Source organism: Polistes dominula, unplaced genomic scaffold, assembly GCF_049000335.1.
Source record: "Polistes dominula isolate Pdom_NZ unplaced genomic scaffold, Pdom_raw_medaka scaffold_35, whole genome shotgun sequence".
In the NCBI taxonomy this organism is placed as follows: Eukaryota; Metazoa; Arthropoda; class Insecta; order Hymenoptera; family Vespidae; genus Polistes; species Polistes dominula.
Window position 1 is genome coordinate 686,842 of NW_028300968.1, and position 24,916 is coordinate 711,757.

General features: G+C 29.9%; 1 protein-coding gene and 1 long non-coding RNA gene across 4 annotated transcripts in view; one reads left to right on the forward strand and one right to left on the reverse strand.

The window, feature by feature from the left end:
- The window catches only part of sns (sticks and stones), a 347,782-nt gene that overhangs the window by 299,991 nt on the left and 22,875 nt on the right, over positions 1-24,916 (forward strand). The gene's annotated exons all lie outside the window — the stretch shown is intronic.
- Positions 1-24,916, reverse strand: part of LOC149032340 (uncharacterized) — a 58,438-nt gene that overhangs the window by 6,485 nt on the left and 27,037 nt on the right. For 2 of the 3 annotated variants that reach the window (XR_016176796.1, XR_016176793.1), the window contains one exon: positions 21,521-21,815. The exons of the other annotated variant lie outside the window; for it this stretch is intronic. This is a non-coding gene — a long non-coding RNA (uncharacterized LOC149032340). Of the gene's footprint in view, positions 1-21,520; positions 21,816-24,916 lie in introns of those variants that run through there. 3 annotated transcript variants of the gene reach the window in all.

The window sequence follows — 24,916 nt, forward strand, 5'->3', positions numbered from 1 at the left end:
ACATAAAGTTAATACGCCTTATATAATACTTATAAAAATCATATGATCAGTAGGGATAGGTATATACAATACATTAAGCAGATTATATTGTAAAAACCCATTAAATCCCTGGATTTATTCGAATTTCGTTGTTACATTATACAAGAGCTTTAAAGAAGATTCATTATTTAATTATCACAAAAGCTAAAAACAAAAAATAGAAACGAACATCTCTATTTTTTTTCTGTTCTTTTTTTTCTCTAGAATTAAATTCTCTTTGCGTTCTCTTGCCTTTTGCAGTTTCTATTAAACAATATTACTTTGTATTACAACGGTATTGTATTTGTTGATGTGTATGTTTTTTTTGTTTTTTTTTTCTGAAGCTGTTAGAGTAGAAAAAAAATAAATAAAAATAAAAAAAAAAAAGAAAGGAAAATGTGACTGCAATTCGTTCGCATCTATTTCGTTCCAATGACGGTGCCATATTGACGATACCTTCCGGTCCACTGTTCTGGAAAATGTAAGGGGGGTAGGTGGAAAGGGGTGTAGACATTTCGGTGGCGTTGAACGTCGCATCGATGTACTCCCGTGATCGACGATTCCCCAAAGACGTAAGGAAAAGTATGTTCCAAGTAACCTCGTGAAAAAGACAAGATCCTTCACGAGAAGGAACCCTAAAGAAATAGAACAAGAAGAAGAAGAAGAAGAAGAAAGAAGAAAAGGAAATGGTTAGAAGAACAGGTGTGACCTTAGTCGTAATTATCCACCCTCGAATTTTCCCTTTAGGGTATTAAATCTTATCTGACGTTTTTCTTCCTAAATTTCTTATCCCTTTTTTTATTTTTTACTAAGAAAATAATATTGGTTAACTTTAAAGTTCGTGTGACGATTTACAAAACGTGTGAAGTTACAAAATATTATCCTGAATTTGATCGCAGCATTAACTGTCGGAACAAACTGGAATTAAAAGCGATCGTAGTGCAGACTGCCGGATCCAATGTAAGACATTCCACAATCAACAACAATTTATAAATAAAAAATTAATTAAATAAACAATTTAAATTGGACCGAATTGAAAATCTAAACAATTATCGAATCCACCTGAAGATACACACAAAATTTCATTAAAATCGGTCCAATCGTTTAGGAGGAGTTCAGTGACATACACACGCGTAGAAGAATTATATATATAAAGATTTATTAAATTATAAAAGTAGAATTCTGTTACACAACCTTTTTCAATATTTCAGGTAACTTGACAAAGAAATGTCGTCTTTGCAAAACTTCCTTAGAGAGCAAGATTTTCAACGAACAAACTTTTCTATGTGATTTCTTTTTTTTATTTCCATTGAAAACCGTCACATACTTTTCCAAACGAACCAATAAAATTATACGAAAACGATGGAAATAAAGATCACGATGGTCTTATAGAATCATTATCGATTCCAAAAGAAAAAAGGAGTGAAAAAAAATCTTCGTAATTTCCAACAATTGTTGTTCGGATCTCGTAGAACAGGTTGAATAGTTGCACCCATTAAGCACTCGTAAATCTTCGTTTGGTATGTTTACTCGGATCGTTTCGAAAGAAATAAAAAGAGAAAGAGAAAGAGGGGAAGGGGCAAAGGAAAGAATAAAATAAAGCAGAAAAGAAAAAGAAAAAGTGGAAAAGAGGACTCTAATAGTGAAGTAGTGGTAGGACTGCTAGGTGGAAAACCATTTTTGATGGGTTTCGTGACCCGGTCCACTCTCCTTCTAAGACGAGGGGTGGTTGAGTGGGGTTGGTAGGATAGAGGGGGTAACTGTTCGTTCCATCTTCTCGACGATATCCTCGAGCACCGACCTGTGACCGACCTTCCTCTTCTTCTTCTTCTTCTTCTTCTTCTTCTTTCTTTCCTTCCTTTTCTCACCTTTTGTCAAGAGTCTGAAAACGTCATTACTCTAACCCCGTGCCAAGTAGATCTCTGCACGATATGGCTCTGTTATCTTTTTACCGTTCTGTTCTTTCCTAAACCCCCTTACCTCTTTACCCCAACCCCCAATCCCCTGAACCCCCGTCCCCTTATCCCCATTCGTTCGTTTAACCCTCATCCCGTACTTCTCCACACCTTCTCCATTACCACCAACACACCATCATCCATCCTTCTCCTTTTTTTATTTTCTTTTTCTTTTTTTTTCTCACCCCTAGTCAAAAGAGAACGGGCCTGTCTGAAACTAAGGACCTCCGAACTGACTCGTTTTACGTTGACACGGATTACGATATCCCCCTTCGTAAAATACCCTTCGCATTACGACGGTCTTGTTATTTTTCCGGGTGAAAGAAAAAAAAAAAGAAAAAAAGAAAGAAAGAAAGAACGAAGGTAGACAAAAAAAAAACAAAATGTGGCGTCAAAGGAAGAATGACGTAAATGATCGTAAATTATTATCGGGACACGTTTTTGGAACATTAATCTTTTTATTCGTTCATCAGATTTCATCCGATAAGATTAGTTTTCTTTTTTCTTTTTTCTTTTTTATTCATTTGATCAACTTATGTAATTTATTGTTTGTTTATTTATGACTCTTTTAGAAACAATATGTAATGTAAATGAATGAGTAGGTACAGTAATGGAACAAAAAAATATGTTGGGCACGTTTTAATATAGATTTTTATATCATAGTTTATCTTAATCTTCTTATCTTAGTATATATAAATTACGTGTCACGTTGTTTGTCCACAATGGACTCCGAAACTACTGAACCGATTTTAATCAAATTTTGCACACTTTGTCCAGTTTCATCTAACTTGAAAGATAGGATAGTTTATATTTCAATTTATAATCGCAATTATTTGTTTATTAACAAAGACGTGTGTATCGGACTGATTGTGAGCCACAGCAACGCGTGGCTGGACACCCCTAGTATATATATATTTGGGAAAATGATATTAACGTTTATTTTGATTTATATAAAAGCCAAAGTGAAGATGTCGGGGTTCATGTGTATTATTACTTTTTGTTATTATTAATAAAATGGAAGAAAAACATAAAATAAATACGATAGAAACTAACTAAAAGGATTTCTGACGTACACGACGATGGTTATGAGAAAATATAATAAAATAATAAAATAATGTGATTCTCGCTTTTTATCTGATAAAAAAATAATTCTTTTTATATTTATATATGTAACATTATGAGATATTGTTGAAAAAGAATCTAAGGAATATCAAAATTCAGCTTTGAGTATTATTTTTATTAATTTCGTATCGTAGAAAAAAATTTCTACGATATTCTTTTTGACTTGACTAATATATTTGTTTTTTTTTCTAAGAAATATTCTTATCTCGTTATTTTATATATTATTTTTTTTATTTCTTTCTTTCTTTCTTTTTCTATATCTCTCCGTTTGCAAAAGAGAAAAAAATCTTCCCGGTAAGAGAAAAATAGAAAAATTGCTCCGAGTAGTAGGAGATTGAGGAAGAGGAGATGAAGGTGGAGAAATAGTCGGCGAGTTTCGCTTTGAAACGAGTTTTCAAAGTATAATTATTCTCACTTCACGAGCCTTTATCGTATAAGATGATCGTATACGTAATCTCGCTTTCGATGTTTTTTACCCAGCCCCCGAACACGTGAGATTTTGCTAGAGATGAAAGATCAAAAGAATTTTCCGATACTTAAAGCAATCTATATTTCATCGATTTAATAATATTACTATGTATGTGTATAGAGAAAGAATATAATAAGAAAATTGGTAAGAAAATTTAACAAAAATAAAATGAAATAACAACCTTTTCTTTTCTACGAGTAAATAATAATATATAATTAATTTAATGTATAAAAGTACTAATAAATTAATATAAATATATAAATATTTGTACTATTAGTATATTTTACTTATTAGTAGAAATTTATATAAAGTAATATAAATAGTTTATATAAATAGTTTATATATTTAGTATAAATAATAATTAAATAATATATATATATATATATATTTTTTTAATACTATATTTAATTAGTATAAATAGTTATTTATTTATACTAATTTATAAGTACAAAGAAATAATAGAATATACTATTTACTATATGCTATTATAATTTTTTATTTTTTTTTTTTGAATATTAATTAGTATAAATATTATACATTATAATTATATAATTGTAATAATAATTTAATATTAATATATTATAATTATTCAGTATAAATTACCCTAGAATTTGATATTAATTCAAATTAGTATCAAATTCACATTGAATGTGAAAAAAACTATTACACAAAATAATAAAAATGTCATTAAAAGATCCGTTCAGTAATTTCGTACTTCATTGAAAACCAACAACGATACATTGTATTTTAATATATAAAGATATGTTTAGAAAAATTATGTTAAATTCTTCTTCTCAAAGACACCCCCTCTTTCCTACTTTGAGGATTGAATCCAGCATGAATATAGGAATGATGTTTGTGTAGTTTTCTCGTGACAGCTGCCGATGATATCGACGAAATGTTGTTCTAGGTATCTCTTTGAATACAAATGATCAAAGTTTCTTCTCGAGATTCGATAAAAAAGTCAATAGTGCCGGCGTACCACTTTCATCATGAATCTTATAAACGAAATAAACTTTGACAAAAGTTTGATAAAACATGACTGAATGCAACATGACTATATATATGTACATATCTGTATCTAACGAATCTTCAATACTTTGATACACAGTTTTCTATCTACCATTAAAAGAATTTCGTATATAAAAAAAAAATAAATCATATAATCTTTTTCAACTTTTCCTTTTTTTTTTTTTTCATCAGATATCTTTCTTTATTTCTTTTATTCTTGTAAATACTCCAGCTTGCTATGCAAAAATGTAAACTTACCTGTTGCACGTATTCCCAACGTCGAATGCTTGAAATTCAAATGCTGAAGATCCGATTATGATGCTTAATGTTTAAGAGTTTACGATACTTATCTTACTGTCATATTTCTTTTACCGCTTGTTTCCTGTACTTTTCTACCACAAAAATAGATATATGTATCTATGTAAATACTTATACATAGATAAATTTACATGTATATGTAAATTTTTCATATGTGTGCAAGGACAATATGTCGCTACGAATATGAAAGCATAATTTGTAGATTTTTCATAACCAAAAGTATGATCTTTATAAATTGAAACTTTGAGTACCGTTCAATCAAAGATTAAAAAAAAAAAAAAAGAATAATGATTAATAATATTAGGTTGGCAACTGATAGTGGATTTTAAATATGAATGAAAATTCCAAATTTTGTTTAAATGTCAACAAATATAAGTTTATTCAATTAGGTTGTTTTATTGATTTTTGTTGATGATCTTTTGCCATCGGTCAGGCAGTGTCATAAAATATCTCTGATCTTTGCTATTAAAAAACTAAATTAGGTTGAAAACAAAATTTGCAATTACTTAGTTGCTAACTCAATATTATAAAAAACGTTAGGTTAATTTAAGTTTATTGAATTAAATCCTAGAACAGTGTTGGTCCAGAATTTTGTAGATAAATGTTAATCGGTTTTTCTTCAAATCCCATTTTTATCTCAACACATACATTGTTTTTGATAATCGTTTTAAACCAAGGATAAGACAATTATTTTCTTTATATTTACATAGTATTGTTATTACATATTCAACTTTTACAGAACATTTAATAATTAAATTTGGAAATAATCTTGTGTTTGAAAATAATTATTCGTGTGTAAAAACCATTTCAAAAATGTAAAATGATTATCATGGGAATGGTGTGGAGACAAAAAAAAAAATCAAAAAACAGAACAAACGAAATAGGAAAAAAAAATGAAAAAATGAAAAAATCAAAAAATAAAAAAGAAAACCACATTTGATCTCTCTCTCTCTCTCTCTCTCTTTCTCTCTTTCCTCTCTAAACTAAACGCTATTATTCCTTTTAACTCACTATCAGATATGTTATATGTGTATGGTGAGATTTTGTGTTGGAATCGATTTTTTGGAGTATATGGAAACGTCCCAGGGATGGGTATAAATTTGTTCAAAAATAGAAAATCCATTACCATCGGATTTGATGCAGATAAAGAGCTTGATGCCCGTGCAAGCGCATGTATTTGACGTTAAAAAATTCATAACGACGTGCGAGTACCAAACTGGACCTCTTCTCTACTTCGCTATGCACGAGACTCGAGAGTGATAAAATACTCCCACAAACTAAGAGTATAAAAACGAGGGAGAGAGAAAGAGAAAACGAGATATATATATATATATATGTAGAAAAAAAAAAGAACGAAATTACAGAAGAATAAGATCTCACAATAATAAACAGAATTATTTATTAATAATCAAATAAAATAAAAGTATGTGTTTGGATCAAAAAAAAAAATAATACGTAAGTTAAATAAAATATTTAAGGGGTACCACTAGTTTGACATTTTGACAAAATCGAATGTTTGTTTGCATATTTCGATACAAACTTTTTTGTTCTGCCGCCCCCTTTCCAGAAAAAAATATTACTTAGCACCCCATGAAAATTAATTTTTTTTTTTTAATTTTAATAGCAATTAATAGGAAATATATTAATATTAATGTTTCTACCGCCACCCTGAATCGCTGCAGCACCCACCAAGGAATAGAAGCGCCCACTTTAGGAATCACTGATTTTTATCTTTAAAAATAACATACTAAAATTTCAAATGCATATCTCAAATAGTTTTTTAGTTACAACCATCTAATATTTCTTAATTTATAAAAATGATATTAATTAATTTAAATTTTAAAAATATATTTTTTCATTACATATCCACGAATATCCATGCACAGTAGTTTTCTTTAAAAAAAAAAAAAATTCTAGTGGTGTCCCTTAAACAAAAATAAGACGTTGAATGAGAGAAAGAGAGAGAGAGAAAAAGAGAGATAAAATAAAAGTATAATGAATAAAAATTACTTGATAATAGTTAGCTGTGAAATTAGTTATAAAGAAAGAGTGTTGTATTTTTTGTTGATAACACAAAAGCCAGATAAATTTCTTTATTACCTTACGAGATAATTGAAGTACAAAATAACGAAAGAGAAAGAATCTCACGAGAAACTCAGAAACAATACATATATATATATATAGATGCATTACACACACACACATATATATATATATATACATGTATACGTATACATATACGAGAAGTATTGGCAATAAAATTAGAAAAAGACAACCGAGAAAGCGATCACTTTTACGAGTTCCCATAAACCGTAGAAACACTGACTTTTTCTCTCCTTTTTCTTTTTTTTTTTTCTTTAACTATCTTTAAACTCGATATAAAAAATAAAAAAATAAAAAAAGCAACAACGACAACAACAAAATAATAAAAAAAAAACAAAAAGACTCGCAAGATGAGAGAAAACTATTCGACCACCAAAAACGTTGACGCAAGTGGTTTTAATAACGTTTTCCAAAAGGATACATTGAAACCATAAAAAAACAAATAATGCATGGCACCAAAGGGATATACTATTTAACAAAACACAACGTTGTGTGTACGATGTGCTTCGTCGATCTATATGATAAATGGTCGACTAAAAAAAAAAAAAAAGAAATGAAACCCATGTGGTTTTTTTCTTTCTTCCTTTTCGCGTTATTCAAAAAACATGAAACTCTTCACAAAAAATAAAAATAAAAATTGGAAACTAGGGAATAAAACAAAAAATCTAAAGTAAATCTCACGAAAAGGGACAAAGTTAAATGAACATAATGACGATAGAAAAAAAAAAAACTATAAAAGTATGATGAACGTAGTAGAATATCGTCAAAAACCACAGGAGTAGGTTCTGTTTTTCGTTAAAGGGCTCTTCTCTTCGAGATAAAAAATAAAAAAACGAAAGAGAGAGAGAGAGAGAGAGAAAAAGGGTAGAAAACAGGAAGGTAAAAAAAGAAAAAAAAAATAGAAGAAAGTAGAAGAGAAACGTGGGGGAGGAATAGAGAGGAAAGTGTATCGGGTATAATCGGGTTTACAGTGAAAAGAGAGATAGAAAGCAGAAACTGAGTTTATTTATCTGGCGTGTTTTACGCTCGAAATCCTTTTGCGAAAAAAATAAAACGTAAATAGCAATTTGGTTTAGTTGTGACACTAGAAGATGATAAGAGAAAATTCATAAATAATTCAATGAATTAACTAATAATATGTTATGATATGTTTGTGCGTGTGTGTGTGTTAAATTAAATTTGTGATTGAAACGAGGATGTTAAATTATTTTTGTAATAAATGTACATATTTAGAAAGAACGAATACGTATTTTTCTAATAATCTTGTAAATATAATTTTTATATTAAATAAATTATATAAATTATTTTAATTTATTATTTATTACTAATTTATTATTATTAATTGATATTAGGAACTTGAAAGTTCATTGTAGCGAATACCAAATGCTGCTAGTGTTCTATTACAACTTTATTATTATTATAATTATACTATTTTAATTTTTTAATTATAAATTATAAATAATATTTTTATAGAATAAATAAAATTATATTTATCGATTTACACTTGTATGGAAAATATTTAAAAAATACCATGAAATACTAATTCGATAAATTTAGTTCGAATAAAGAAAAACAATAAACTAAATGAATTTATTATTTTTTTAAATGTTATCTATACCACAAATATTAATAGTACAAACACCATAGATTAATATTTTACCATACAAATATGTGAAATTTTCTAATAATCGTAATACTTCTTTTAAAACGATCAAATTTCAGACTAAAGCAAAGTTAGTTTCACCATTTGAGAAAACTAAAGCTTGCCACGGTAATACCCGTTTTATAGGAAGGGAGAAACGAGTAGAAGGAGGAGAAGAAGAAGGAGGAGGAGATGATGATGAGAAGGGTTGCCGTTGGCATTGAGGAAGGAATTTACACCCCCTTTTTCAACCCCCTTGAAATCATGCTTCTTCTTCTTCTTCTTCTTCGTTCTTAAACTCAACGTACCACATCCGTCTTTTCTGTACTTGTTCCTTCCTTATCTCTTCTACTTTTTCCAAGGTGAGAATACCGAAAGATCGGTGTAATTATGCAAGAAGAAAAGAAAATGGCCGAATAACACGAAAGAAATAAAGAAAAAGGGGAAATGGAAAATTGGAGTCTCGAGGAAAGATTTCTCTCTCTCTCTCTCTCTCTCTCTCTCTCTCTCTCTTTCTCTTTTCCCAACGATTTCAACGAAATTGGAATTTATTTTTCGTCTGTGTATGTAAGACGTGAACCCTCCGTTAACTGGATTCGTCAAGAGATTTATAGGCTAATGATGATCGTTACTACCTAGGATTACGAGGTTCACCTTAATCGAACTTTCGAATTGATCGCTGCCACCTCGAATAAAGCAAAATTCTTGAAATCATTTTATACCTCAACCCCACAAACTCTCTTATAAAACACCATAAAAACTCTTCCAATCTTTCTATCAATAATATTTTTTTTTTTTTTTTTTTTTTTTAAGTTAAAAACTGATCGGATTAAAGATCTGATCGGTTCATTGTTCTTTCAATTTATTCTTACAAATTATTTATCAACTATAAGCACACACATACACACGCACACGATACACACACATTTTCTTTCGTTTACGTTTACGCGTATTAATCGACCCCCTCTCAGTCTCTCTCTCTCTCTCTCTCTCTCTCTCTCTCTCTCTCTCTCTCTCTCTCTCTCGAATGTTTACATTTTATCTCGAGTCGCGTAATCTATTTACTCGTACATTTAGTTACTTTCTATCAGTCAAACGGTGAAGGTGACGTAAACACAGGTAGTAGCTTATTATTTGAACGTATTTAATAAGCAACGATTTTTAACTAAAATATCAATCTTAATTATTATTATTTTATTACCAAAGAAATGTGTGACGATAACGTGGTTTCCAACTTATTTAATTTTTAAAATACCATGTATGGGCCGTCTATTTTGAAAGTGTCCTATCTCCATTTTCCAAACAAAAAAATCGAGTCAAGAATTCTGATGAAGAATCAATAAACTGGTTAAAAAGATGATGGATGCGTCTGGTCAGAAATAAACTGTATGAAAATTTTCTATGAGATATAAACTATCCTATCTTTCAAGTTTGAAACTGCACACAGTAGTTTAGGAGTCCATTGCAGACAAACAACGTGACACATAATTTATATATATTAAGATATTTATATTTGTTATATATATATATAGATAAACATATTATACGAATATAGGATTGAAAAATATAGAACTGACAATAGTATATATTCATAGAAAATTCACCATATAAACACATAATCTATATAACCATTTTTAAACATTTATTCGATTCTCAACAAAATTGGCTTGTCTTAGTTTAGCGACATATTTTGTACGTTTCACTGACCATTTTCGAATGAGAAAGGGATAAAAGGGTGATAAGAAAAAGAAGAAAACATTGAAGTAAAAAGAATGGTAGTTGCATTTGTATCGGTTTCCATTTATTTTTCTCCAAATCTTCAAGATATCATTGTTTCAACACAACGTATCCCAAGCTTGGGCTACTATTTTCCTTAGTAACCCTTTTACTACCTTTCTCTATCGAACCTATCGTCAACAAAGATAAGAACGAGAAAACAAGAAAGAAAGAAAGAAAGAAAACGACTTGGAAAATATTCGTGAAAACGATTTTACTGTTGAGCGTATTTCGTAAACGTGCAAAATTACGAGCCACATCGTATCGCATCGCATTGCATTGCATCGAATGCAATCGACATTGCAGTTTCGAGAGAGAGAGAGAGAGAGAGAGAGAGAGTGAGAGAGAAAGCTTCTGGTGCTACTATTCGAACGTATTTCCTCCTTCTATGCTAGTTTTCGCGAATTTACCTCCGTGTCACACACAGGGGAACAATTTTAAAATTTTGCAATCGAGTAAATCCTTTTCCCCCTAACCCCACTTCCCCCCTTCCCCCTTTCCATTTCCTCACACGTTTTTCACGTTATATACCGAATCACAATCCGATGATATATTTAAACCCCCGTCTTTTTTCATCTATTTCCTGCTTTTATTTTTCTTCTCTTTTTTTTTGTCTATAGTTCTATTTTTTTGGTTTTAACTTTTTTTTTTACTGTTTTGTGGTATTTTTGTTTTAACCATCCAACAACGAAAATACAAGCTACGATGGACAACACTCGTGTGAATGCACGCGTATTATTACACATAAGGCAATATACACTTATTTTTTTTTCACAATGTATCCTTGTATGTGTGTGTGTGTGTGTGAAGTGAATATATGCAAACATACATCTCCATACATATATATTTATATTTGTTAGCCTCGTTATAAACGAACGAAACGTCGAGGCCATTTCGCGGGATTTAGTTGGAAAATACGGTGGCGGGGGGTGGAAAGGGCAGGAAGGGAAGAGGATCATAGTACACAAATCGTAAACGTTTAATCGAGATTAAGAACTTGCTACCACTACAAATAACCTCTATGTTTCTACTCCCCAACCCGAATCCCTCTAATTCTTCCCCCTCATCTCTCTCTCTCTCTCTCTCTCTTTCTTTTTCTAGTTTTATCTCGTTTTAACTAATCAAACCTATTACATCAAGCCCTTATCGATCGTTAGTCACCTCTCAAGTGACAATGGTATTTTGATAGTATGGTCGTAAGTCACGTGTGAAGTTACAAAACGAAATGTTTGTCAAAATTCGTTTTCTGTAAAATGTAGGGATGATTTACTTAGCAGTAAGGGTTAAGAAACTATGAAATTCTTTATCGTAGTTGTTTTTGATATAATACTCAACATCAAACTCGTATTACTTTGTTACGAAATAACGAAGACAAAAAGAGAGAGAGAGAGAGAGAGAAGTGAGTGAATGGGTAGGGGGTGGTAGGTGGTAAATATAAGCCGAGCAAATTTATCGTCACAATGTAAAACAAATTTTGTTGGAAGTTTTATACACCAATGTTATGCCTAGGCATTTAGGTTTTTTCCCAGAGCTATGAAATATTTCATTGCCTATAAAAATAAACCCGAGAGAGAGAGAGACAGAGAGAGAGAGAGAGAGAATTCGATGTATGTTTGTAGGTGTGAAAAATTATTTACGAAGATACGATAAAAAGTAGTAACAACCTAACACCCTATGACGATAAGAAGATACGATGAGGAAAAACCACCGGACCAATAGGTGGTTTTTCTTGGAAAAAAATCATTTTCTTGGATGTTTTTTTTTTTAAATAAAAATTTTTACAAAGTTTATAAGATTACAAATTTCAATTTTGTCGAAAATAATTTTACAAAACCATCTACAAATAGGTTCTTTTTCAATAAGAAAATACGATGAGGAAAAACTGCCCACCAATAAGTGGTTTTTATTGCAAAAACCATTTCTTTAGGTTTTTTTATACAAATTGTTATTTTTACAATATTTACAAAGTTACAAATTCCAATTTTGTACAAAACATTTTATAAAACCACCTACAAATAAGTTGTTTTTTTTTTTTTTTTTTTTTTTATATATGCGAACGTAGAAAATAAAATCAAAGAAAAATGTGTCTGTAAAAAAAAAAAAAAGAAAGAAAATAATAAAGATAAGAAAGATATGAAAAATTTGTCTACGAATGAAAAGTCTAAGAAAGAAAAAGAAGAATAAAAGAAAAATAGAAAAGAAAAGACTCATAGACCTAAGTAGTGACAATGCGAATTTATACGGACGGTATGAAACTAGTCGTACGTGTTTCAAACGTTCGTGTTAAATACAGACAGGGGAAGTCTTTCATCAAGGGTGCAACATTCACGTTTAAAAAAAAAAAAAAAGAAACAGTGGGGAAGTAAAGAAAGTAAAGAAAGTAAAAAGTGAGAGAAAGATAGAGAGAGAGAAAGAGAAAGAAAGAAAACTTGTCTTAGTGTCTAGGTTTTGGAGGAAGTAGATACAAAAGGTGTAAAAGAGGGTGGGGTAGACTTGCAAGAAGATAGAGGAGAAAAGTGAAGAAGAAAATGTATATGCATGACAATGATGTATATGTGAGTGTGTGTATCTGTGTATATGTGTTGGTTAGTTGTGATATAGTGATGTAGGGAGGTAGGGAAATTGAAAGAAGAAGGGAAGAGTTGAGACAGGTCTCGTGAAAAAGGAAGGATCTTCTCGTAAAAGTGAGAAGAAAAACTTTGTGTCTGACGGTCGTTACCTACTTCGTTTGTTTTAATGCACCGCACACTAGAAAAACCTAGCTATGATACTACACACACACATACAATTGGTTAGGCTAGTAGTGGTTGTAGTGGTGATGATGATGGTGGTGATGCACTGGGTTGCAATGAACGGGGGTGGTGGTGGTTTGTGCTTAGGGCAAACGTTTTTCTTATTTCTTTTGTTGGTTTTTTTTTTTTTAAACTCAAGTACGACGATTAAATGCTCGAGGGAATATCGAAAGTTTCAACAACGCGAGAGAAAAGAACAATTTATTTATAATAAAGTATCTATTTTATTATATTAAACTTTTTCTCTCGTTTTTTTTTTGTTTCTTACTTCTTTTCGTTATTCTTATTTGATTATTGTTATCTTGTTTTTGAAAGGAAAAGGAGATATACATATATATGCATTTATAAAATAAAGATTTTTACCTTATTCTTATTCCTATTCTTATTCTTATTCTTATTCTTGTAACTTTCCTTTTCTTTTCTTTATCTTGTCTACCTTCGAAGCTTTCTGAAAGGGTAGCACTTAAAAAAGTCGAGTACTTTTTTTTATCGTTTCATTTACCTTCTTTCATTCTTTGTATGTGTTCTCTTACAATGTCGTTTAAAAGATCGATGAAGATGGTAAGAGAAAGAAAAGAAGAAAAAAAATATATATATATATATAAGGTGGAAATGTAAAGAGAACTTTAGGTAGTAGCTACTTACTGTTGCTACTTCGACTTAACGCCGAAGAGACGGCGAATAATTTCTCGTGTAAACATTTATCTTACCTTTCGCATAAATTCTATTTCAATTTTCTTCTACGAAACCATCGTAGTCGTCGTAGTCGTCGTAGTCGTAGTCGTCGTAGTCGTAGTCGTCGTAGTCGTCGTAGTCGGACAGTTAGTAAGAAAAGAAATAAAGTTTCTTTCGTTTAAATGTTAAAACAAAAGAAGAGTATAAAAAAAGAAGAATTTCTAAATAAATAAAAAATAAATCAACAATAATCCTACAAGTTCCAAATTAATTTTCTACTCAATTTGGGTGACTTTGTAAAAATGTTTTTCCAATGTAAACGTATAATTATTAAATTTAGAATTAAAATAGGGAATTATAAAGCATTTTTATATTTTAGCATAATTTATTATTACCATTATAGCATTAATTATTATATTATTTTAAATAAAAAAGCATTCAAGTAATTCAAATTAGTGAACGAGTTTAGTATGGGATTGATATAAGTTGAAATAAATATTATTTAAAAAGCTTTCACGTGTTTTTTTTTTTCGCATTTAAGAAATTTATTTTTATTTTTCTCAATTTAACTTTTCCATTCGTTTTCCCCATAAATAATATCGTATTTTTTATTACCATTTGATCGATGTTTTTCAAATTCCGCTAATATGAATTACCGATAATGTATGATAAAAATTCATTCGTAAAGGAAGAAAAAAATCAAAAATAAAAAATAGAGATGAAAAATAATTTTTGCGATTGATAAACAAAGTAATAAAATTTCGGAATATGAATTCGTTCTAAATGTACCGTACAACTACATATAATGGATTCATATAAATGTTTATGTGTAAAGATAAATATCGATGATTAATAAAACGTATTTTTCTTGACTCGTGAGATATTGAAAAAATATAAAAAAGAAATACATCAAAATGTATAAAGCATTTAATTGTTTATAATAATTCGTATTTTTATTTAATATTTCGTATCAACAACGTACGATAAATTTATTATAATCAAGCTATTCATTGTCCTTGTATAAATAAATTAAATTGTTTTAGCCACAAGGGGGAGAAAAAGGTAGAAATACATATAAAAAAAAAATAAGAAACGTAAAAAGAAAGGAAAAATAAGGAAAGTATGTGAAAAGAAAGGAAATAAAGGAAAAGAAAAGTAAGGGACACAGAAAAGGACTTACGATAAATTCGTTCCCTTGGGGGGGAAAAAAAAAAAAGAAAAAAGCTTAGGTATAATCGAGCAAATTCAATTGTAACGAAACGATGAAACTTACGTTTCGACAACAAAGTAACTGCCATAAATATTACATTAAATACGTTTAACATTTTAAATCTTTAATGTTTTATAAGAAAAAATATCAAATAAATGTACCCACAATACTATCTTATTGATCATTTTATAATACGTGAGTGTATCGCTTATAACAAATAGAAATTTGCTATATTAAAATATTAACTATAAAATATAAAATATTTGTTAATTCAATTTGAAAAGATAAATTTTACAATGTTATTTATCCAAAGAATAACATTTTTTGACAATGATCAAAAATAATATTTAAATTATAATAAAACAATATTATTTATATTTTTACAACATTGATGATGATGATGATAATAACTATGGTATTGGTGAAAAGAAAAATGTTCTAATTTAATTCTAGTTGTTCCGTTTCTTTTCCTATTTTCCCCCTCCCTTTCAACTTTTCACCGAACCCTTGAGACAATTTTTGTTATCAACCTTTTTTTTTTGTTTATTTTCATTTCTCTCGAACGATTCTGTCAGATCCGTAAGATTTTCAGGCTGTTGGCAAACCACCGATGTTGCGGTAAGTGAACGGAGATAGATGGATAAAGTGAGAGAGAAAACTGTGATGGGGATAAGGGAGGGGGGCTAGGGGGTGAAGAAGGGAGAACCGAAGACGAACGCGCACGCGAATGCACCCGAGGGAATATCGGAAGGGATGGAAAATTTATTTCCAGCCGGTAATGGGCCCCGACCAGTAGCTTTCGGGCCAGTGACGAAGTATCTTCCGGGTCGCCCAAGTCCTCCTCCTTCTCCTCTGGTTTGAAATTCCCTTAAGGATTTTCCACTGTCTGCCCGGTGTAATGTAATGTTAAAGGAGAGAGGAAAAGGGAGAAATTAGAAGATAGAAATTAGATAACCAATCTTATCTATCTAATACACACACACACATATATATATATATATATATATTACATAAATAGTTTTTTTTATATTTATATTCAATTGTTTCTAATATAATTTTACGTTTATTATATTTTTTACTATTTTTAATTACGGATTATCTAGGTCTTTAGGTACTGTAAATTTTCAATAGATGTTGCTGTATTAAAATTCAATTATTTCAGGGGTTTTTTTCAGAGTTACATATGACATAACTAAACTTATTTTTTATATTTTTGTGTGTGTGTATGTATTCTATTGTAATTGTGATATTATTTTGTGTATTATTATAATTTACTAAATAATTTAGAATAATATTAAATCAACATTTTATAATAAAACCACATTAACACGTGGTCAAAACATCCTAGTATAATATAAATACCATAACTATTATAAATAATAATCGTATGATCTATCGTTAAACTAAACGTAAATGTAACAAACAATAGATAATTTATTCTCAACAAATCGTATTACTTGAATTATCCTTGGTCCATTAGAAAATCGTATTCAATATCTAAAGTACTTCGTAGAGAATATATATATATATACCGAAATAGGACGAAGGGTTAAACGAATGGTCACCCTTAAAGGTTTCCTTAGCAAGAGAGAAAGATAAAGACAGTGTACACAAACGAGAACAACTACCTACCAACCTACCAACCTACCTGCATGCATGCATGCATGCATGCATGCAAAGCTATATGTACTTACTTCCATGTGTATTGAAGTGACCACCATAGAGGATACATAGTGTATGGTGGATGGAAACAACGTCAGTGCTAAATCCGGAGATAGCAGCGAGGAGTTTAGTCAGAATTCCCTCATCCTTCTCAACTTCGACAATTGACTTTAATCGGACCAGGAAGTGAAATAGACGAAGAGAAAGAGAATGAGAGATAAAGAGAGAGAGAGAGAGAGAGAATAAGAGAGAATGAGAGTGTGTGTGTGTATGTAAGAGAGAGAGAGAAAACGAATTACTCATGCGAATAGCAATACAATTATAGTTGAGCTTGTAACAACAAAAGCTTTCCTCTCTCTCATTCTCTCTCATTCTCTCTCTCACTCTCATTCTATGTCTGTTTCTCCATCTCTGTCTTTCCCATTGTTCGTGTGCATTGGTAGCGACGCGAAACGTTGAGAAACTTGCCTCCAAACTACTCTCCGAAAGCAACTCTCTTTTCCCTTTCTCTAACAACTAACTCTCTCATGTATATAGAGATATATATTGTATGTGCATGTGTGTGTGTATGTATTTAGGTAAGAGAGAGAGAGAGAGAGAGAGAGAGAAAGAAAGAAAAAAGCGTAAAAGAGGGTGAGGGAAATGAGATTTTAGCGGGTCGTTACCACGTAGGATTGGAGTGCAAATAGCGTTATACGCATTAACTGACCTTGAGGACCTTTTACTATTTTTTTTCCCTCAACACGTTTCTTTATTTCGTTATCGTTTTTTTATTTTTGTCTATTTTTTTTTTTTTTTTAACACTCGATCCTTTTTTTCTTCTTGTTTTTTAATTTGATTTTATCTAAATCGTTTCTTTGTTTTTTTTTTGTTTTTGTACATCAGAGAACGTTTTTTTAAATGAAATTTAAGAATTTATTTATATTAGGATGAGAGAAGCAAATTTTGTCAAGATAAATTTTATTTTGTAAAAAAAAAAAATGCAATTTTTTAAAGGTAAAACTTTTCAACACAGACAATAAACGTAAGAATTTTTGGTTCAGTGTAATATTAAAGAAAAATATCGTAAATCATTGTCACGTAGAGTTTTATGTTAAAAGTCAACGACTTATGTACTAGTTGCAACTCAGAGAAGTTGTAACAACCTAACGAGTTTCTTTTCTCGACGTCTTTGACGTCGTCGTCGTCGTCGTAGTCGTCGTCGTCGTAGTCGTCGTTGCAAAATGCAACGTCATTCGGTTGCAATATCCATGTCGACGTTCCGTAGTAAAATCCAAAAGTCCTTTTCTTCCTTTCTTTCTTTCTTTATTTCTTTTTTTCTATCTTTTTTGCTAGCCAGCAAAGTTTTTTGGTCAGTTTTGCCGAAGCGGAAAAGAACGTTCCTGACATTCGTGGTTATCAAAGGACGAACGTTGCACATACCACAGGTCCCCAAATGCATTCCGTGCCAACGCACGTTTACGATGAATTCACCCCACTGCAATCCGTTTTCTCTTCCTTTAAACTCAACATATGTATATGTATGTGTGTGTATGTATGTGTATTATGTTGAATATTTTCTAATTTTCTCTTTTCTTAGCAAAACTCGTCAGATTATTAGGAACAAAAATTCCTGTATACGTGCATTAATAAACTTTGATAAATTTGACGAAATTAAAAATGCATTTGAAAAGATCAAACTTGTATAAATATACTCACACATTTACATTACTGTGAATTCATTTATTTATTATTAAATTATTGAATATTAAAAGAAATTATTATTAAAAAATAACAATATTATAATACAAGAGTACAATATACAAATATTTGACCCTAATATTAATAATAATTGATGTACATTTAATATCATTTACCGAGAGGTAGATAATTACAGATAGAGAATCTTCATAGATATTATATTGATTGGTACTCGTGTTAGTGCAAATTCCAAAGACTTTCGTGTTACAGTATTAAACCAACAATTCTCTTAAACGAAGAATTTTCAAACTGATAAATGACTCGTATCTCTGATTAGAATTAATTTTCCGAAAATGTTAATAACGAATCGTTATTACAAATAGTTCGATATACATATATATATATGTAGTATATATTACAATATGCTCTATACTGTTCGAACGATTAAACGAGAGCATTCATGCACGATAGAATTATGCATAGTTATACTATTATCTAATTCATTCAACATTTAATCGTAAATAAAAAAAAAAAAATAAAAAATAACCAACAGATAACTGAACTTCATTAAATTTAATCGTAAGATTTATGTGTTAATAAAAGTTAATCGTTAAAAGATATTAAATCTTCTTATCTTATAAATTACGTGTCACGTTATTTGTCTGCAATGGACTCCTAAACTACTGAACCGATTTGAATATAATTTTGCACACTGTGTGCAGTTTCATCCAACTTAAAAGATTGGATAGTTTATATCTCAATTTATAATCGCAATATTATTTGTTTATTAACAAAGAGTCATGATTATCTCTGTTAGTTCGATAAGATTCTAACAGCAACGCGTGACGGGGCACCCCTAGTTGAAATATAAATCAAAATCTATTTCTTATTCTTGCATTAATATTATATTATAACTATATCTTCATATATTTAATATAATTATATAATAATTAATTATTTAATTATTTATTAATTAAATTAATTTAATTTATTATATATTAAGTATATTATATTAAGTATACTCTAATACAATTATATATTAATATAGTTATAATTTATATATTTATTATAAAATTATTTATATAGTTAATTGATTATAACTATATAATAATATATAGTTTATTATTATCGATATTTAACATAGATTATTCTCATGAACAAAATCGCGCTGAACAATCATCTCTATTCACGAAATATCACATTTTGACTATGAAGATAAACGAGAAAGTTCAAAGAGAATAGGCCGTGAACCGAAGGTAACTTGGTATCTGTATATATATATATATATATACAAGATATCATTGGTTAGCCAGGAGCATCGTACTCACCAGAGCTTTTGGTAGTTTCCCGAGCTTTTACCCAGCTTTAGACGATTCTCGAATGCTTTGATCATACGGATTGTCTTTCTCGTATATACACATACACCAAACATACATATATACACACAAATACACATGTGTTATACACGTATAATACATTTTTTATTTCTTTCACTTTGTAGACAATTGTTTAACATTAAGAATATATTTATATATATATATATATTTTTTTTTAAAATGTTCACATTTTTCTCACCTTGATAAATTTGAATTTAACTGTATATATTATATAATAAAAAGTCATATAACCATCAGCACTTTTACTAGCACCATTACATTTACTCTTCTTCTTGTAATAATTCGTTTGCCATTATAAATTTGTCTTTTTTTTTTGGATAGAACCATTCGTGTGGATATACGAAAGTGTGAATGAGTGAGAAAGAGAGAAAGAAAGTAAAAAAAGAAAGAAATGTAGAAGAACGGTCGCGTTTCGGTCATAATGTCGAGTAAAACATCGCAGCTATTCGCGCTATTCACGTGCAACAGGTATTATTCTCAACGTTAAACTCTCTCACAGCATCAGTAGCAGCATCAGTAGCAGTAGCAGTAGCAGCAGTAGTAGCAGCAGCATAGGCTGTAGAAGCTACTGCTGCTACTGCTGCTACTTCATCGCTTTCGAGCGTAAAGTTACACACGAACGACGTAGTTCGAATCGGAAATTTTTACAGAGACCTCGAAAATGGAAACGATTTGTACGTACTACTACCACTACCACTATTACTACTTTTATCTATCGCGTCGATGACTACCTCTCTTTCCATCTCGTATTACAAGTTTCAACGATCACGTTCGAGTCATGTTAAATATATACTAACGCTTGAAACTAACCACCCACCCCCTACCATACTTTACTTTTATCTGAAATATCTGAAATATCACGTTTATATATGTGTGCGTTAACAAAATTTTCATTAATTACAAATTCTGTTGGTACAAATTCTACCCTCAAATATGGGAACAAATTATAACCAAATGAGTATTGTTATGTATATATAATATTATATAAATAAATTATATATTGTTTAAAATATATATAATATAGAATAAAATAAATCTTAATATATATAAATTACGTGTCACGCTGTTTGTCCGCAATGGACTCTTAAATTACTTAACCGTTTTTAATAAAATTTTGCACACTTTGTGCAGTTTCATCCAACTTGAAAGATAGGATAGTTTCGGACTGATTGTGAGCCATAGCAACGCGTGGCGGAGCACCCCTAGTAAAATATATATTATAAAATATTATACAATATTACATATATATACTGGTTGTACGTTTCTGTATAAGTATGTCATATATGAATACGTTTTTGAAAAAGAGAAAAAGAGACAAATAAAAAAATCTAAAAGAATTTCTCTCTCTTTTTCTCTCTTGAAAAAAATTCTCGCAAAAGCATAAATAGAAGTAAATACCTGTGCTTTTTTTTTATACACGAGTCGTGTAAGTTCGCATAAGCTTTCAAAGCCACGCGTCGATTTGCATGAACACAGTTTTCTTTAACGGCAGACGCATTTTAGCAAGCTGGGTGGATGGGGGGTTGCACACATTACACGTACGAATACTCACGTATGTATATAATACTTATATGTGTATTTATATATGCGTGAATTTTATGCTCACGTATAATATATTATATTATTCTATGAATATATAAAAAAATATACTACATATACGTAGTGATATATATAGTAATGTATTTACTTCTAAAAAAAAAAAAAAAAAAAAAAACAAGAGAAGTTGCAGTTTTTATTAAAATAAGAAGAAAAACTTGAAAGGAACGAAAAGGATATTCGATTAATTTTTACGAGCCACCCTTTTACGATGTAATTTTCTTCCGGGTGATATCGATCCTATCGAACTTTGACCTCGTCGATTATTTTCTAAGTCGTTCAAGTAGATAAAGTAGAACTTCATTTTGCTTTTTTTCTTCTCCCACGATGATCTTCTTCAATTCTCATTTTGTTGAATCTTTTTTTTTTTAGTATCTTGATTTATGTATCTGTAATAATAATAACTACAAATTATAAAATGCATTAAACACAATTTTAGAATAACAAAAGTACACAATATCTAATTAAAAAATAATTCACATGACAATACAGTATTATTTCTATGAGGATTGTTAAGAATGGTAGAGAGTGGTGGGTAAAATTTCTTTCAACATCATTTTGAGATAATTTGACATTTGATCATCTCTGAACTTTAATCCCCTAAACCATTAAGAAATCCAAAGGAAAAACGTAAAAGGTGGATTTAACTGTTTGAAAACTCAGCAGAGCGAGTTTAACAATCACGATGACATTTTCGTTTGGAATACACGTACTACTACCTTTCTCTATCTATCCTTACTCTCTCATAGACACACGTACACATACTTGCACGTCGAAAGCAAGGTAAAGCAAAATGAGAGAGAGAGAGAGAGAGAGAGAGAGAACTCGGACGTTAGCATCGTTATCCTTCAGTATAGCTTGCAACGGTAGTGGGTCTAGTTAATTTGGTTGACAAGAGACTAGCTCGTAGCAACAGCAGCAGCAGAAGCATCAGCATCACATGGATGCTGTTTGTTAGAAACCACTCCCTTTCGCCTTCCAAACCATCTTCTACCAAATTCACCTAACCTTGTCTACTACTATCACCCCCAAAAAAAAAAATAAATAAATAAAGGACATTTGACTGGTGCCGAAATAAGCAATGGGATTTACTATACGTACTTGTTTTTCTCTTATTTCCTTCATACCACCCAACCCTTTCATACCAATCATCAACCCCAACCATCATTCAACTTCTTCTATCTTTTTATTTCATTTCTTTCTTGGTCCATTTGATTTTCATGTCGATTGATGAGTTTCTATTCGTTCTTGTTTATTATTATTAGGGTTAATTAAAAGTTTGTGAATTTATTGCTCAATAAAATGACTTTTGTATGAAATTTCAAAAAGCACGAACTTTTATGATCCAAGGAAGAAAATATATTTAGAATCATCATCGTATTAAATGTTGATGCATTATGTTGCTTTTTTACATAAACAAAACAGAATACTTAAATAAAGATTACTTTATTCGTTACGCGTTTGTTTCTTATTAGTACCAACAATTCTTTATTTATTATTTAGTGTCTTCTTTTTACTTCTTGTTATTATTATCATTTAATATTTATTCAATCAACATTCTGTCATTTATCTCATGTGTATTTTTATTATTAACTAGCTTAACATAAAGCATCAGGAGAACGTGATATTTCGATATTATTTGCTAATACAATATTTACATCGTATACGTATCGTTAATCACTTATATAATTCAATTTTCCGTTTCACCTTTTATAAAACAAAAACAAAAACAAAAAAGGAATAATTAAATTCAACGAATTATACATTTAAAATATGTAATACGTTTGGCAAAAAAAAAAACATCGAATAATACAAAGGAAAAAAATTTCAATTATATTCGATAAAATAAAATAATGTAAAACCCTGTAATCTGCAAAAAAAAAGGGTATAGTAAAAGGTTAAAAGTATCCGATGGAATAATTAATAAAGATCCCTTATCTAATATTCAATATATCGTCGGGATTAAAAATTAAAAAGTTAATAGTTATAAAATATGAATAAAACAAAATAAAAAGTTGTAGGTATGTGTGTGGGTGTTGTGGGTCTGTTCTTTGAAGCAAAAGAACATTTCTCATGAATTCGTGTCAAAGATGAAAAATTAACGCAGGAAAATCGGGTATTCTCTGTTCGTGTGACACGCAATGGACGCCTTGTGGTTAAGCGAATGGGAGGGTAAAGAGGAAATTAGGGTCAAAGGTCGCTCTTCTCTGAACTTGTTTGTGCTTGACATACAGACCGGCCGAACTCGTATATGCATTCACATAGGTGAATGCTGGCTTCACTAAAACATACTCACAAACTTATACATTGATAGGATAGATAGATGCATATAGTATAGAAGAGCACACGTATGTGCAACTAAAACTACTATTACGTAGATGTCATCGAGAAGCTTGAATATTGATCGGAAAGGTCAAAGGAATTGATGCTGGGGTTCTTTAGAAGTTCCGGACCAAACATTTATCAAATTGCAAATCGCTTTTGGTTAACTCGAACTACTCTTATTAGCACTATCAACTGTTAACTTTTAAACTTTTGGTTTGTAGATTTAAAGAAAATAGATTATTTATATATTTATATAAATTTATTTGATATATCTTTAATATAACAATTTAATATGTCACGTTGTTGATTTACAATAAACTTTGAAACTACTGAACCGTTTTTAATGACATTTTTGTTATTTTGTGTGATTTTTATCAACTTAGGATAAAGGATAATTTCTATCGTAATTATTTTTATTTTTTTTAATTGCTAATTTAAGGATTGATTATATTTAGAGGTTATCACAAAGTTTTTAGATACTCTAAATTTTCAATAGATATCACTGTATCACAATTCAATTTTACGTCATACGTTTTCTTGTCGATACTGTCTAATAATATTATTATTTTTTTTTTTTTAACAATATACTATAGTTTTTCATAGACAGAAATATTACGTCGATATAAAATAAGAAAAAGAATAGAAAGAAAGAAAGAAAGAAAGATTGCCATCATTAATTCCACTTCGAATCGTTAAATCGGATTTGAACGAGTGCTTTTCTTTGAACATAGTTCATAATTCTACGTTGATCATCAATTTGGATTAAACGAGAAATACGCTTTATATACTACACGTAATATATATATATATATATATATATATATATATATATATATATATATATACGTCATCTTTAATCTATCTAGTTTTCTACTGTAAAAAAAAAAAAAAAAAGAAAGAAAAGAAAAATGACAAATTATTGATAGGATTTATTGCTTCGGAAACAGAATATCCGAGATCAAAAGCTAGTCGTAAAGTACATGCGAGATAGGTGCACCATCCGATATTGCAATAAACTATTCAAACCGTACACACACACAGACATACATATACATACGACATTGATACATATAGTCAAGTATATGTACATACATATAAATATACACTATAGCATTGAATTAAGCCAATGCTCGTTTCTCAGTCAAAATCTACGCCCACAGTTTAC